This window comes from Varroa jacobsoni, unplaced genomic scaffold (genome assembly GCF_002532875.2).
Source record: "Varroa jacobsoni isolate VJ856 unplaced genomic scaffold, vjacob_1.0 contig01111, whole genome shotgun sequence".
NCBI lineage: Eukaryota > Metazoa > Arthropoda > Arachnida > Mesostigmata > Varroidae > Varroa > Varroa jacobsoni.
Window position 1 is genome coordinate 17,239 of NW_019214585.1, and position 14,774 is coordinate 32,012.

At 42.8% G+C, this 14,774-nt stretch overlaps 1 long non-coding RNA gene across 5 annotated transcripts; it reads left to right on the forward strand.

The window, feature by feature from the left end:
• Positions 1–415: 415 nt before the first annotated feature.
• Positions 416–14,660, forward strand: LOC111271843 (uncharacterized). Of its 5 annotated transcripts, none has more exons than XR_002687154.2 (3): positions 416–582; positions 13,289–13,523; positions 14,064–14,660. It is a non-coding gene; the product is annotated as an uncharacterized LOC111271843 (long non-coding RNA). The 5 variants fall into 5 exon arrangements; XR_002687155.2 differs by lacking the exon at positions 416–582 and adding an exon at positions 11,799–11,965; XR_002687153.2 differs by lacking the exon at positions 416–582 and adding an exon at positions 12,375–13,143.
• The last annotated feature ends 114 nt before the right edge of the window (positions 14,661–14,774 follow it).

The following is a 14,774-nucleotide window of genomic DNA, read 5'->3' on the forward strand; positions in this document are numbered from 1 at the left end:
TAGAGGATCAATGCGTGAACGCTGTTCCTCGATTATGAGGTGGTACAATTCGTTGTCGTTGCTTTCGAGAAATATGTGAATAGGGATTGAATGAGCTTGGTACGTTCGATGCTGTACGTTTCCACTTGTGTATAGCGTTCGATTAGGTATGTGATGCGTCTAAAGCCTGCGATAACCGATAAGAGTCCCACTGCCGCATACTTCCCTGAGAGACTCATCGATTTTCATCAATTACTTTTATTCTCTCCATAAATATCCATGACGGTTCCAATAGCACTTTAACGCGCGCCGATTATCTATTTTGTACCACCGGAGCAACAAAGTTACTCTAACATAACAGTAGCCATGCCTCCCGTTATGCCAAACGATCCCGATTATCGTCCTATTCGTCACGGACACTTTCATCCAAGCTCGATTTAAAGAAGCTCGTCTGTACGCAAACTTGATCGAAACATATAGCTGTCAAAAACTGTGTATAAACAAAGTGACTCGAAGGTTATGGGCTTTCTATGGCCCAGCGGGATAACTTTTCGGTGCATTTATCCTCGGCCGTCTTCCACACGAGCTAAGCGGACTCGAAAGGTATGATTTTATCATCATTAGACCGACTCGTAATTGGCTGTGCCTCACTTTGTTAACCATGTTACTGTGAGTGTAAATCGCTATGCATATACTGCGTCATCCTGGCTTCGGGTAGGCAACTGTGGGTAGTGTGGGCAAACGCTGCCGGTTGATTCGTTTGCTTCGGGCAGTTTTTGTGGATATAGTCGTGTTCATCTTAGTCGCCTAGGCGGCGCAAGGCAGTAGCGCTAGCGCGACCCGTCGCCCGTTGCTGTTCCTGAATGATGTCAGGTCAACTATTCTGATAAAGCGAACCACAAAGGTAAAGAAGGCATCGTCTTGTCATCAACCTCGCAATGAGCACGATGCAAACGATGTACATTGCAATAGATCTATAATTGCTGTATAGATATGTGAATAAGTATGCATATATGCCTTTAGCTACGGAGTCAGTGGCTACGAAGCGCTTCTTGCCAGCCAAAAGAGTTGGCCGTTCCATTGATCGACCGCTAATCGCCCCTGGTGATGTTCCTCCAGAGGAGGCATAAGGTACGGCCTGACGGGCACGAGTGATTCGTCAACAAACGGAAATGACCACCAGACCAAGTCGTATGGCAGGCGCGTAACCACCTGCACGGAGCAGTGCTTGCTTAGCTCTGTTTCAAGAGCGGTACAGAGGAGTACAAAATGCAAGATGAAGCTGTGTGGGGACTTTCTTCCGAAGAAAGCAGGTTTGCCGGAAGTATTATTGTCTACCCATGAAGAAGCTGGCGTAATCTTCAGGAAGTTAGCGAGTGCCAAGGGGTCCTTGCTAAAGGAGGCCGAGTATGAGGTTTTTTCTTGAACTGCATTCTAACAGCGGCAATATCAGAAAAGTAATAGTAGGAAGGCAGTGAAGTGAATTCATACGCTGAGATAGTTGGGGCGGCTTGAGGCTATATACCAAAGGAGCCTTACGGTTGCTGGTTGGAACAAAACGACCTGATTCTTTTAAGAACCATCCGGCACCACAACGAGTGTGACTCGGGCCAGCCCACCAGTTGACTCACCTCGAACCTCTACGAGGCCGACCTCGCAGCGCATCGATTAGCGAACCATCAATGGGCAGCAATGATGGCTGTACTCGCAAGAGACTGGACTGTCCTAAACTTAGACAAGGCACCCTCTATCGGTGTAACCGAAAAAAATTGCGACCTGTACTTGTGCGGGTAGCAAAGGCCTAGGCATTTCGTAAGTCAGATGACTTACAACAGAAAATTATCGCTGTGGGACAGAGGGATTTGCACCTGTGTATGCGGCTGCGTTGTTTGCAGAAATGTCCGCAGGGAAAACCGTGGAACTATGTCCCCTATTCACAACGGATCTGGGAATCCGCCACCCGAAAAAAGGTGAGCGTAGATCCTATCGACGAGAGGCAGTAGCCAAAGAAAAACCCATCCAACAGGTGCTAAGCTTTAGGGGATATCGACTGCAGAATGAAAAAATGTATCAACCGCGGACTAGGGAGTACAGACGTGGCCGAGTTCTAGTACTAATAATTAGCGCGAGTGGCTGTGGAACGCTCGTTCTTGACAACAGTGGCGTTCTGCCATAATATATTATATAAGGCTTATTTACGCTTACTAGATCGATCTAACGATAGTGGCATCGGGTTCAGCAGACGATCAACAAAGGGCGATTGTAGGCGTGGACGGGAGCGCCGTCACCGCACGAAACATTAATATCAAATACGTTGGTTTGAGGAAAGTCATATCGGAATAGCGGCTTGTTCAGGAAGGCAGCAGCTTGTTTTCGTTGCCGCTTTTTCTATGCTATTTTATAGATTATTATAAGAATAAAATTGGGTACTAGTGTCTTAAATCTCTAAATGGAAATATCTGCCGCCGATTTTACATTTACAACAAAAGAAAGCGTTTTGATTTCCATCCATTTCTTGCGACTCTTGCCACCTATGACATTTGGTCGGGAGTTTTACCACCACCACATGATGCTCAGCTCGAAGAAAAAAAGTGGCCACCACGCATCCGAGGGCATAATAGATTTACATCATTTAATTCTATAAAATACATCATTTTGGAAGTAGCTTCGAGTTCATATATATGAAAAGTATCTATCAAGGTATGTGCCATTACGGCATAAATGGCAGTGATTAGCTTTCGTCAATTGTGCATTACATACAAGGCCATACATACGAGTCCTAAAAGAACGACGTATCAGGTCGCCCTTTTTAACTCTTGCTTTGGGTTTGTTTATATCATCTCTCCTCATTAGGAGACGCTTCGTTAACTGTGACAACGTTTAACCGGCACTGGCTATCGGCACCGCCTGTCCGGTGTCAGACGGGTGTTCCAATAAAGGGACCGCGACTGCTAAAAGGGCGAACTCATACGCGTGTCATAGATACACAGTGTCTTCAATGTTGTATAGACGAGTGTTCTGTATAATGTAGATTCGGCGGAGTAGTCTCCGCCAGCTGTGTTTTGGCAATTTTTTTTACCGCCATCGCAGCTGCGGCAGTCAAATAGCAACTCACGTAATTACAGCAAAAGTTTGTCGTCACTGGACGATCCGTTTCTGGTTGGTGTTGATGCGTCCGTAACGTCCACGCGATCTTCAAAGTATTAATGGCGCTAACAACAACGCTGGTAGTGGTAACAACATCAAGACCCGATGGTGAAAAGCGAAGGGTGTCGCGATTTCTGTTGATCGCTATGCGTGTTTATACACAAATAAGGGAAAGCTCAACATTGTAAATGGCAATTCCTCTCTGTCTATCGGCCCGTTCCTACATTCTGTCTAGATACTAGTACTAATTATGGTTTCGACACACTTAATAATAATAAACGCGATATTTTTACATAGGTCAAGCTCGACGTTACGGCTCAATGATTACGGTCGTCACGTACGAGATTGTTGGACAACTCAACACACCAACTTATGGCCTTTGATTGATCGGTGGTGTTTGCAATTCGCGCACGATTAATGAAGCTGCCTTTATGTGACATTTTGATTAATTTCACTGTATTACTGTAACATCTCACCCCCGTTAACAAGTTCTTTTCGATAATATTTAAGTTCTAAAGTACAATTCTATGGGGCATCTGACTCGTCGATACACGTTGGTTAGATACGTGCGTAGACCTTAAATCGATCCTGACCTTGTGCCTAGTAGGATCACATTCTTTCGTTCGTCCGAACGAATTAACGAATCAGTCTATCGACGTGGGACAGCTTCAGAAAAAAAAACTTTTTTTTTTTATTGTGCACACCTAAATGAAAGTATATAGAGAGAAGTATTGATAAACCAAAAAATTGAATCGAAACCGCTGGATGGAAAGAGCTTAACTGTTCTTTCTACTTTTTGTCCTCCAGGGTGATTTTTTTGTTAATGCTACATCGAAAGGTTTTTATTTTTTAACAATTTTCCAACAAAGTAAGTCATCCTGAAAAATGTCAAGGGTACATCAGTCTGCAGGTCCCTTCAAAATAAGCGGTCGTGTCCTATTGGAGCATTGAAGTCTCAATATGAGGAGTCCGGATTAGCGAAGAAGTTCGACTTCAACTCAAAAAAGCATTTGTTAAAAGCCTTAAAAGTCAAAGCGTGACCGTTACTGCAAATTTTATTTAGGCTGCAATCGGTCTGGAAATTTGTTAAGTGTTTAAATTTTATCTCGCTGAATATCAGATCACTCTCAAAATTGCGACGCATGTCCTCAGTCTAAGCAGATGTAGATCAAGCCGATGATGCCGTCCTGGGCCGATGCCAGAGCAACTTTATCTTAAAGAATTTTTATTAGACTTGTAGGGGAAATCATCACAGCTCCAAACAGGTTCTAATAAACGTGCTGGACCTGACAACGATTATAAAAAAATATTACACTTTGTTTTAGCCAACTAGAATTCTGGCTGAACCAACAACGTGGGATATTTCTGTGAGTAAAAAAAGTCCGTATTTAGTAAATCAAAGTCTTGTTAAAACCATTCGTAGACTCTAACAGTTAAAATGTCTTCTAATGGACCGATGGTGAAGTTTGACCATCATACGAGATAGGAGCCAAGCCGGACAATAAATTAGATATAAAAGTCCTTTTTCCACTAACACTGTCTTGTATGATATACTATATTCATTTTAGGTTTAATAACTAAACGATTTACCAAAGAAACGATCCACCTTAAGCATGCTCAACGCAACGCTACGAACGTCTGTTGCAGGGGTCGCTTATAGGACACGCATCGTATAAATACGTCGGCCAGACACGCGGGTAACTTTAACAGCTGTTAATGCCGTTCCTTCTTATTACTTCATAATTTTTCCCGCCGGTATATAATATAATACAGCCAGATAATATCTGTATTATGAACGTTTTCAATGTCGAGATAATCTGAATGCAGGAAACCGATGCTTTTTTCTTTCGCTGTAAACAAATAAGCCCCTTAGCTTGTTTTTTGTCGAATTCAAAGCGTCCATATCGGTCGGTTGAGGTTAGTGAGGCTAGTTTAGGCAAGACAAGCATCGTCACTCTGATCCAGTAGGTTTTCACGCGTGACGTAGATCATTCTAGTTTTAACCAACCTGCTGGCCCAGCCGTGTTCAACTCTACAAATGAAAAATTCCTACTGTTCTTATATGGAAAAGTTCGTTTAAATTGGCGTTTACTTCCACTTTAAAGTTGTCAGTTGAGTATTTGTTTGCGAGCTTTTTTTATGGCACTGTTAGCTTTGAACGCTGTCGAACGAGTGCTAAATAGGTTTTTTGCTCTCCCATCTGCCACGTGTGCAGACAAATATATCATTTTATACAAATGAGAGCCAGTTTTGTCATAAAGAGCCGCCGATAGGTACATGGCTCAAATAATACAGATGTCTTCAAACCGGATAACAAAGCCAAAATCGGAGTAGCACATCGTAACTTCGAAGATGGTTGATGTGGTTCATTAGTTTAAACTCGTTCGTACAACGACGTTAACAAGTTCGTATAACTTACGTACACTGAAGCCTTCCCTTATTTTGCTTCTGTATCATTGATCTGGCTCTGCTTATTGTCGTGCAGATGACGTTGACGACGCAGGATTTTCATTGAATTCAGGCTTAGCTCCAATGCCCATCTTATTATCCTGAATTCTTAATTGAATTGAGTCATACCCAACAAACAACGAAGGATAAACTTACATTATACATGAATTTCAAACGCGGTCTGATTAGCCCCCTAAGTTATGTGAAACTGCTCGGAAATGTGAACTGGCAGTCAGTAACGGCGATCTTGTACGTAGAAAATAGAATAAGTGTGAACAAGATACAGCTGTTTATTAGCGGACATAGCGTAACACGGGTTAGCTGTTTTCCTATGGGGGACCAGTCAGTAGACGTTCGACCGCCATTAGCAAAAAGCATGACACAATGGAGCTAACAAAATGGTGATGAACATGGATTGAATGCTAAAAGCACCCGTATTCGTAGAACACGTTTATCATTCGTCCCATACATATAACTCGTTTATTTGTTTGTTACTTAATATGCCTTGCTAATATGCTGTCCGCAAGGTGGCGTTGTGTTTGTCTGCGTAACTGTTTTGTCATCAATATTCAATGGGAAAGTGAATTGTTTTTCAGCATTCTTTTTCATGCAATTGTAAGACCCGCCAATAGAATTCGAAATAGAGCCATAGAAAACAGGCAGCGGCAGCGACACGCCATCGTAATGTCCGTTGTTTTGTTTACTATTCTCCCAGGTCGTGGCAGTGAATCGGTTTCTTAGAAAGGGACGCACACGCCTTAATAATTCTCAAATATATTAAAATTAGTTTCATAAAAATGTGCCTATCTACTTGTCGACCCACAAAAGGACAGTAACGACAGCGTTCTACTCATGTCGGACACCGTTCCGCTTGTCACCTACTTGTTTCGATTCGAGAGACCATATCGAAGGTTATTCTGAGTCGCTCTTCGAAACCCCCTTCGCTAGCAGCGCCTAACCATTCAGCAGTGGCAGGGTTTCTAACGAGTGTCCTAGTCGTCCAATAATTGTGCTCCTTCACCTTGACCTTAGTAATCTTATTGCCTCTAGTAACTAATAACTGCCATTCAGAAGAAACAAGTTATTAAACCGAATACGTAAATACGATCGTTACTGGTTAGAAACATCTATGCGAATAGATTGAATAGCTAATTACGGAGGTTCGCCCATCGGCCGTCAATGATTTGAGGTGACGCTATCGTGTACCAGCTCATTTATTACGCTGATGATATCACCCTGAAGGGGACATGGTCTCCGAACTATAATAATAACAACAGTAGTAATATTTTGATGCTTGTAGTTTAAGCAAGTAGAGCCGAAAGGCCTTCGTTCTATTTTAATAGATGACGACACGAATCTCTTCCACGTGCGAAAAATACTGTCCTTCGTGCGCCATTACCATGTTATTACTAGCTCCACCATAAGAGTCTTTGTATGCTAGCTTCCATTTACTACTACTATTGTCTTTGTTAACACAACCAACACGAGTTGACACGTCGTCTCGGACTCAGGCGCCAGCCGTAGCCTTTTCTCTATCGCTCGCCCTTTCATACTATACAAGCGCTGAGAGGACAATGATCCGACGATGGCGACGATAAGGTATCGTCTGGCTGAGCGACCAATTTCAGTGTTAACATGGCTTTACTACAGAAGACCAAAGTCTTTTGCTTATGATCACGATCGTTATCAAATCGAGGACTGTGTAAACAGCGACGGCTCCGGAAACCATCGACAGAACATGGCGATGCTGTCTCCTCTGCGTACTCCGGCTATTATCATCGTCTCTATACCGTTACATAGTTCCTACTGGATGCGTCGATTGCATTACACCGCTCTGGTAGGCTTTTCGTTATCGAGGCATGGCCGCGTTACATACACCGTCGTGCAATATAACATTCCCGCCCCCATAAAGGCTAATCCTGCTCGTTGCTGCTCCCGCCGCCGCCGCTGCTATAGACCCAGTATCGTTCCTGATGCTGCAGTTTTCATTTCAGCGCATTACAATTAAGCGAGTGATATGTCCTCAGCAGGCGAGCATGTTGTATGGTGGAGCTTTTCCTTATCTGGATGGCGTCGCCGGAGATTGAGCAAAGATAAAATAGAGAGCACAGCAAATACAGATAAGGTCTGGCGAAGCCCTTCCATCCGGCAAGTACTTTCTTGTAGGCACGGAGTGCACGCAAGAACAAGACGTACCTGATCGTGATATTGGAAACAGGAACCCAAATGGCGAAACTTTTTGTAGCGCTGACGTCTCTCTTAAAACGACGATTTATCAATAGGGTAAATCAGGGTCCTTAGCTCTAATTGGGTGCATGCTATAGCCAGTTACCAAACCGCTAGTACGGAGCGTCGAATCCGCGACACACAACCTCTGCAGCAACAAGGTCTGCCGGTTATAACTGAAGTATTACGTTACCGACTATGACGCTATACAGTAAGGCAAAGCTTTATGCAGGTCGCACAATAACAAGCAATTTGGAGAAGACACCTTGCGTGATACCATCAGAAAATATCTTGTGGTACTTTTTTTTTAGTTTTAGAAATAAAAACCCTGTGTTGATGACACGAATCGGAAAACAAATTATTATGTTTGACCAATTAGAGTTTTACGTAACTGTGAACATGCAAAATCCTACTGTTCCAGTTCTCTTGAGTAGCTTGAGATTCTTATGGCCTAAGCTGCTTTACGAACTTTTTGATAAAAAGGCATACAAAGTGTTTTGGGCCTTTTTGTCGGTGGACTTTAAATTCTACGACAAACGATTATAAAGTTCAACGATAACTTCTAACTTGAGTAACCAGACTACTCGTGTCGACGGAACGACAAATTACTACGTCGAAGCGTTCACACGATCATCTTAGCACTGCGGTAGTAGATCGCTTGTATATGCAAATGGATACGGGCGTATTTGTACATCTATCAAATCTCCTATGTAGTAGGTGGTTTCGGGGTAGAAAAAGTTTTGCGAATTATCACTAGCCTCAAAACCGTAGACGGCGATTGCGACCACGTTCGCGATCTACGGCTATCTTCCCATGGATCGTTTCCTTATGCAGGGCTCCATATCGTGCAAATGAATGCTTAATTCCTACAATGTTCTTACAATGGTACCATTACACGGAGTAGATATCCTATAGATTTCGTCACCGTCTATTGAACCGTATGATACCTATTGACCCGTAACAGGGATCGGCACAGGTTTGATCCGTTCGGCTATGTTAGCGTTCGCTTTCGGGCTCGTATTTTTTCCGCGTGCGAACATTACCTCTACACGTAAAACAGTGCATAGAAAAATACGTTTTTGTTATACAACGTTATCTGTCAGATTGTGTTAGAAGGCTGTGCTCTTTTCGCAGACAATAGCTCTGCGGAACAGTTAGCGGATCTGATCTATCACAATGTTTACATTGGAAATACTAGATAGGCCTTAGTAGTTGGTAACGTTTTTAACATTGCAGTACGAGTTGGCTCGTATGACGAACTAGAATTTAGTTTATAACTTATGTCTCTGTCATCTGTCGAACTCTACCGTCAGGTTCTACCTAATTGGCTATTACACTTAATTCCAACCAGCTGTCGTTGTGCTGTTACGTTTTCGCAGCGAGTGGAGGACTATCCGGCCACCTAGACTATATTATTTAGCCTGATGTAGAGCTAAATTTGTTTCGACGACGTGCATATTTACGTGTTATCGCACCAAACGCTCGAGCGTTCAATAGACGAAACGGGCTGTCCTTAACAAACATTGGCCAAGCATGTCGGGCAAACCCCTTGCCTAGATGAGTTAGTGGTTTTACGTAACGTTTGATCGAAGCTTATAGGAAAGCACATATCTGAACATCGATTGCTACCGTGTTTCACTCCTCCCCGGTATCTCGCCGTAACAGCCAAACTTATAGGGAATGCATAAGAAAAAGCAAACAAATCAAAGAGATAACATCACTCTCTATTTTGTTGCCCAGTAGTTTTTCTCACTTCTATGCGCGAAGGCTGTTTTGCCATTTGACTCGGGCCATATTTAGTTAACTTAGTTACCAGTCCTATACACGACTTATTGTCAGAGATGATTTGGCTGTTCGTGCGGATTTTGGGGCAAGGTGTTTGCCATCGTATCGTTCACTATTGACCTGCGACCGAAGAAAAAAGAGCAATTATTACGACAGCAAAGCGTATCTCGGATTTGTAGCAAAGCATTAGACATATCGAAAGGTTGAAATATAGTAGAGCTGAATCAAGTGTTTTTTCTACGCAGATTTGATAGTTCCTACGTTTTTTCTCGTCTTAGCGAAACGTATACGATCAGTTCCGAGATGGTCTCACCTGTTTAGTGCTAACTCTTCTATTTGAACATTATTTACATGTGCCTCATGTAAATATACGATTATCTATCCCTCTACGAAGAACCTGAGCTTTGTCGAGAAGTCGCTCGCAAACATGTAAATTCAATAAGGCTTTCAAAAACATAGTAAGCCTGCAGTAAACAAGTGAGACGAACTAGCAAACATTTTGATGATACGGCTAGTACAATTCAATCGCAGCAGCGGAGCTTGGGTGCAATGGTCACTTAGCAACAAGCGATGGCGGACTTGGACATAGCTTACTTATCTGGAACGAGACGAGTCGTGTTTGTCCGTCGAAAGCTGCTTCCTCTTTAGTCGCCTACGAGTTGTCGTACTAATGGTCATGTTAGCTCGAGGCCAACTGCTGGCAAAGGTAGGCACCAGAGAGGAGCGGAAGGGGAGAAAAGGTGGCAGAGATCTTGAACCAGGACATCGAAGTGTCTTCATTTTATGATGCGATTTGGGTTACAGAAAAATAGGACATGATTGGATTGTCTAATGCGGAGCCAGCCAATCCCGTTATCACGTTCGATGTCCATTGCCCAATCGGAACATCGGCGACGACTGTCTAAGACAACCTGAAAACTGTTCCTATGCTGCAACCTAGACCCATTTGCTGTCGTTGTAGTTGCTGCTTTTGCTAATAATCAATAACTAGCGCACTGCCACAAAACAGAAACCTATATTGTTGTACAATAGTGGGCAATCATGATACATACAGCATCGGCAAGTTCAGGCTGTAACAGTTACCATCCACTCGTAAGTTCGTCCATACCCCGGAACGACGTGTCTCTAACTAACTCGCGTAACGACTAGATTAACTAGCACATAACAACACAACCTATCTGACACGAAAAATACAAATAGAAACGGAGTCGTTTCTATTGGAAAGTTAAGTCCCCTGGCTAGCAGCTTTGCAGCGGTCGGCACCTCAGCGTCCTCGCCGTCTTTCGCTAGTTCTCGACGCCCAAAGCTTTGCCGCATGTTGGTACGTCGATAACGATTTTCTGATCGTTCAGTCAAATTAGCGGACACGCCAATAAATGTCTTAGGCGCAAAGAACACTTACAACATTTTTTGCCATTATCGAACACTCATTGGACTCATTTTTGTTGTCGGCGACCACTCTCCGGCCGGGTATTGACAGGCTGGACCTGCATCCTGTACGTGCCTATGTTTCCCGTGTAGAATCAAAGTGTTCCTTTTATCATTGGAACCTATTTTCATCGGCTAATCGACGACTGGGTAACACAGCAGAGTCGCCTGCTAACCTAACGATGTTACTGTTATTATTTTTGCGTTGTTGACGGGTGAGTTACGCTTCCGAGGAGTCTACCGTTGCCACTATGCGAACATTACATTGAGACCCGTAATGAAGCCTATTGTTCAAATACATGCTACTTGGACAACGAGACGTTAAGCTTCACTGAATTCGTCTTTGAAGTCGAGTAAAAGTGCCGTTAAAAAGAGACATCAATTTGTGGTGCGTAATATTAGATACGGAAACCGCTCAGCCTAGAGACCCCATACCCGTGTCTGTATTCTTACCATATAATTAATGAACAAAACTGACATAGCAAAGCGAGGCCATAAATCATAAAATGCTATAGTGTCCTAAATTGTTATGTGCTCATCTGTCGTTCATATTTGATCAACTACGCCATGTACGATCGTCCTGTTCATACAGGAACGTGTAGATTTACTAGAGTCGGAGTGTTTGCTGGTGAAAAGTGTTGTTTTTTTTTTCAAAATTAATAATGAATAATTTATTCTTTACATTTTACACTGTTGCTATGTCGAGCTTAAGGTGATACTCTGTACAGGATCGTCCTGTCGAGCTTTCGAGATGAGTTTTTTGCAATACGTATGACACGGAACCTCTACTGAGTCGCATATAAATAGAAGTGCAATGTTTATATTGTCTTGCTCTCCGTTCGTGTCGGGAGGCGAAGTCTCGGATTGTAACATATGAGATATATTGAGGGGTATTTATTGCTTTCAACATCACTATGCAGTCCAACATTCACTCGACGCATCCTCGAAAATGGTTAGTATGGCTTACAGGGTGTAGAATTATATAATGTTTATATTTTACTAAAAGATCATTTCATAAATTCGTCTTCTCTGCTAGGTTTCGCTCAAGATAAACAAGTCGAAATGAACATGATTAGGTAAAATGCTTCCTAGGTACATTTAGAGTGCGCTGTTCATTGTTTCTGTTGGCAACCTTCACAAGCTATATGTGATCTGTGCCCGTGCGGGCGCCCCTACGTCGCCTGTATTCGAACAACACAACTGCTTACCCGTCTGACAACTTTCAGCGTAACGTATAAATCTATCGTTACCAGGGGCTTTGATTATAATGTTACCGACATAAACAGGAGTCCACTGCCTACGGCAGACTCAGTGAGCGGATCCGGCACGACAACGCTGGTCAGTCAATCAGACTTCTTCGCTGAATGCAGACACGCCGAACACGAAAACATCGAAACATGTACATCTTTGACAGCTCTTCCAGTATGGCTTGCGTCTCGTGCGTGAAGTGTTTTTGATCAGCAAGATTGTGTGCTGCTCGCAGCTGACGCGTAGACATCGGCCGTCGATACTGTGAAACGAAACGCGAGAGAGAAGTCCCAAGACGACAGCATGCAATGCTATAGAATACTTTAGAATAGATTTTCGGTAAAATAACAAATGATTGTGCGTCCTTTTATGGCGCTGACGAGCAAAAGCGATAGCAGTTGGAGACTCGACAGCGGCTCGGTGAGACGGAAGTAAACATTCACTTTCATGAACAACTAGAACATGTCGTCCTTTAGTAAGAATAAGGCTGAATCCTTTGACATCGTGTCTGAACGTGTAGCACCGCATTGCGTCTCATATTAGCAAGCTAAATAAATATAATCTACATGTGGGCTCAATGCTTTTATATTTTGGGATGGCTAAACGCTTCCCGAAATAGTGTTTCTATAGTCGACAGCTTGAACATTGTAATCGAATGAAAGTCTGTGCTTTCCACGACCAGTTCAGTTAGATCTGTCACGAACGTTCCGTTCGTGAGAATTGCGTGTCATCGTAGCTGAATGTCCAGCACTTGGTACCTACACGTATCACAGATAAGTAAAGCCAACGCACAACATCGCCGTGAAATCGGTACCAGGGGGCGAAATTGCCCGATTAAGGAAAGGGTCGACCTGCGTTGAGTTAGTGGGAAACCTTATAAAGGTACGGACAGGTACTAATCCTGTTAATTGCTGACCAGTAAATCGATGTTGATGCGGACGAGTGTTAGATATGAGGCTAGAGCAAAAACCGTGGCAGTTCGTGCATTGTTTGGATACTGCGCTCACTAGTACACACTAAATTCCAGGCTAAGAGATAAATGCTGGCCTCGAGTAAGGTACGACTGGGAAACCTGAACTTATTCAGTACGTGTCCGCTTCCCTACAGCCTCCATGCAAAGATACGTAAATTCAACATACGTAACTAGTCCAGCGAAGCATAGGGATAACCAGATGAGACAAATTTCCTCAGCCCACACTCTGGACCCAACGGAGCAATGAAGAAGCGATTGAAAACTTGTGTGCGCAAACACGCTTATCAAGGTATACAGATTAGCACTTTTAGCTTAGAAATTGTAGAAACCCCCTTCCTATGTTCCGCAGTTGTGGGGTAGTTTTGCTACAATATTATAAGGACAACTATTCCATGTTCCCATTTGTTCACAGCTATGTATATGTATTTCACAGAGCTTGATCTATCGACATAATTGAAAAGTACGTATCCTAGGAACAGCTCAAAAATTACCTGCAAGATTTGTTGTGTCCGAATCAGCTAATGCTATACAAGTTAGCGATACTGTCATCTAATTTAGAAGTTCGATTAAAACCATAACCAACAAAGCTGAGAATTTCATTTGTTGCTATAATTTTGTTGTTGCAATTCCAGCCAAAAAAAAAAGGTGGCCCTGTTATATAATGATAAACCTGGATGAAATCATTACGATGTAACACACGACCGAACGAGCTAATGTCTGCAACGACGACATCATAAAATTGTTTGCCAAATCTTTTGTTGCTTCGCGATAACTGATCAGTTTATAAACTTTGTGCTTCATTTCAATCTGCTTGCTTTACATGTTCCAGATAAGGAAGAGCTGTAAGGAAGTTCAGCCAGAACGATCTTCAGTTATCGCTGGATTAGCTGGCGTAAGCTCAGCTAGCGGCAATCCACCACAAGTCGGTAGCACTTTGTGATCCCACGAAATTGTAGGCGAAAATTTCCACACAAACATTTCCGCAGTCGAGTAACCGTGTTTACAACCATTCCAGCCGAACAAAACCCTATTGTGCTTCTCCATATTAACCTGATAACGTTCATTTATACCTTTATGAGATCCCAAGAAGCTCCAACTATATTCAATATAATTACAATTGGTTTCAATTTACAGTTATGCTCGTCGTACTCACTCAAAACTATCAACCGGTATCTTCTATCACGGGCTCACTAACAGCTGCTGTATTTAGTACATAGTGTGTATGTAAATTCAACCGGTACAAAAATGAATGCTGGTATTTATATAGTATAACCTGATAGGCTAGCAAATGATCTATCTACGATGCTGTCTCTTCGAGTAAGTAGCCATGATCTATGTGTTGTGTCAGCTTAGCATATGGGTCTGGCGTAACCCATGGAAACAGGCTTTATACAATTGAGATAATAAATGAATCGCGTTCATTTTACGCCACGCGTTTTTTTTCTTCGATTTTATAATAAATACGTTCATGGTGTCGCTTATCAGTAGGCCGATTTAGTTTGTTCACGTGACAAATACAGCCATACGAATCACTCCACCG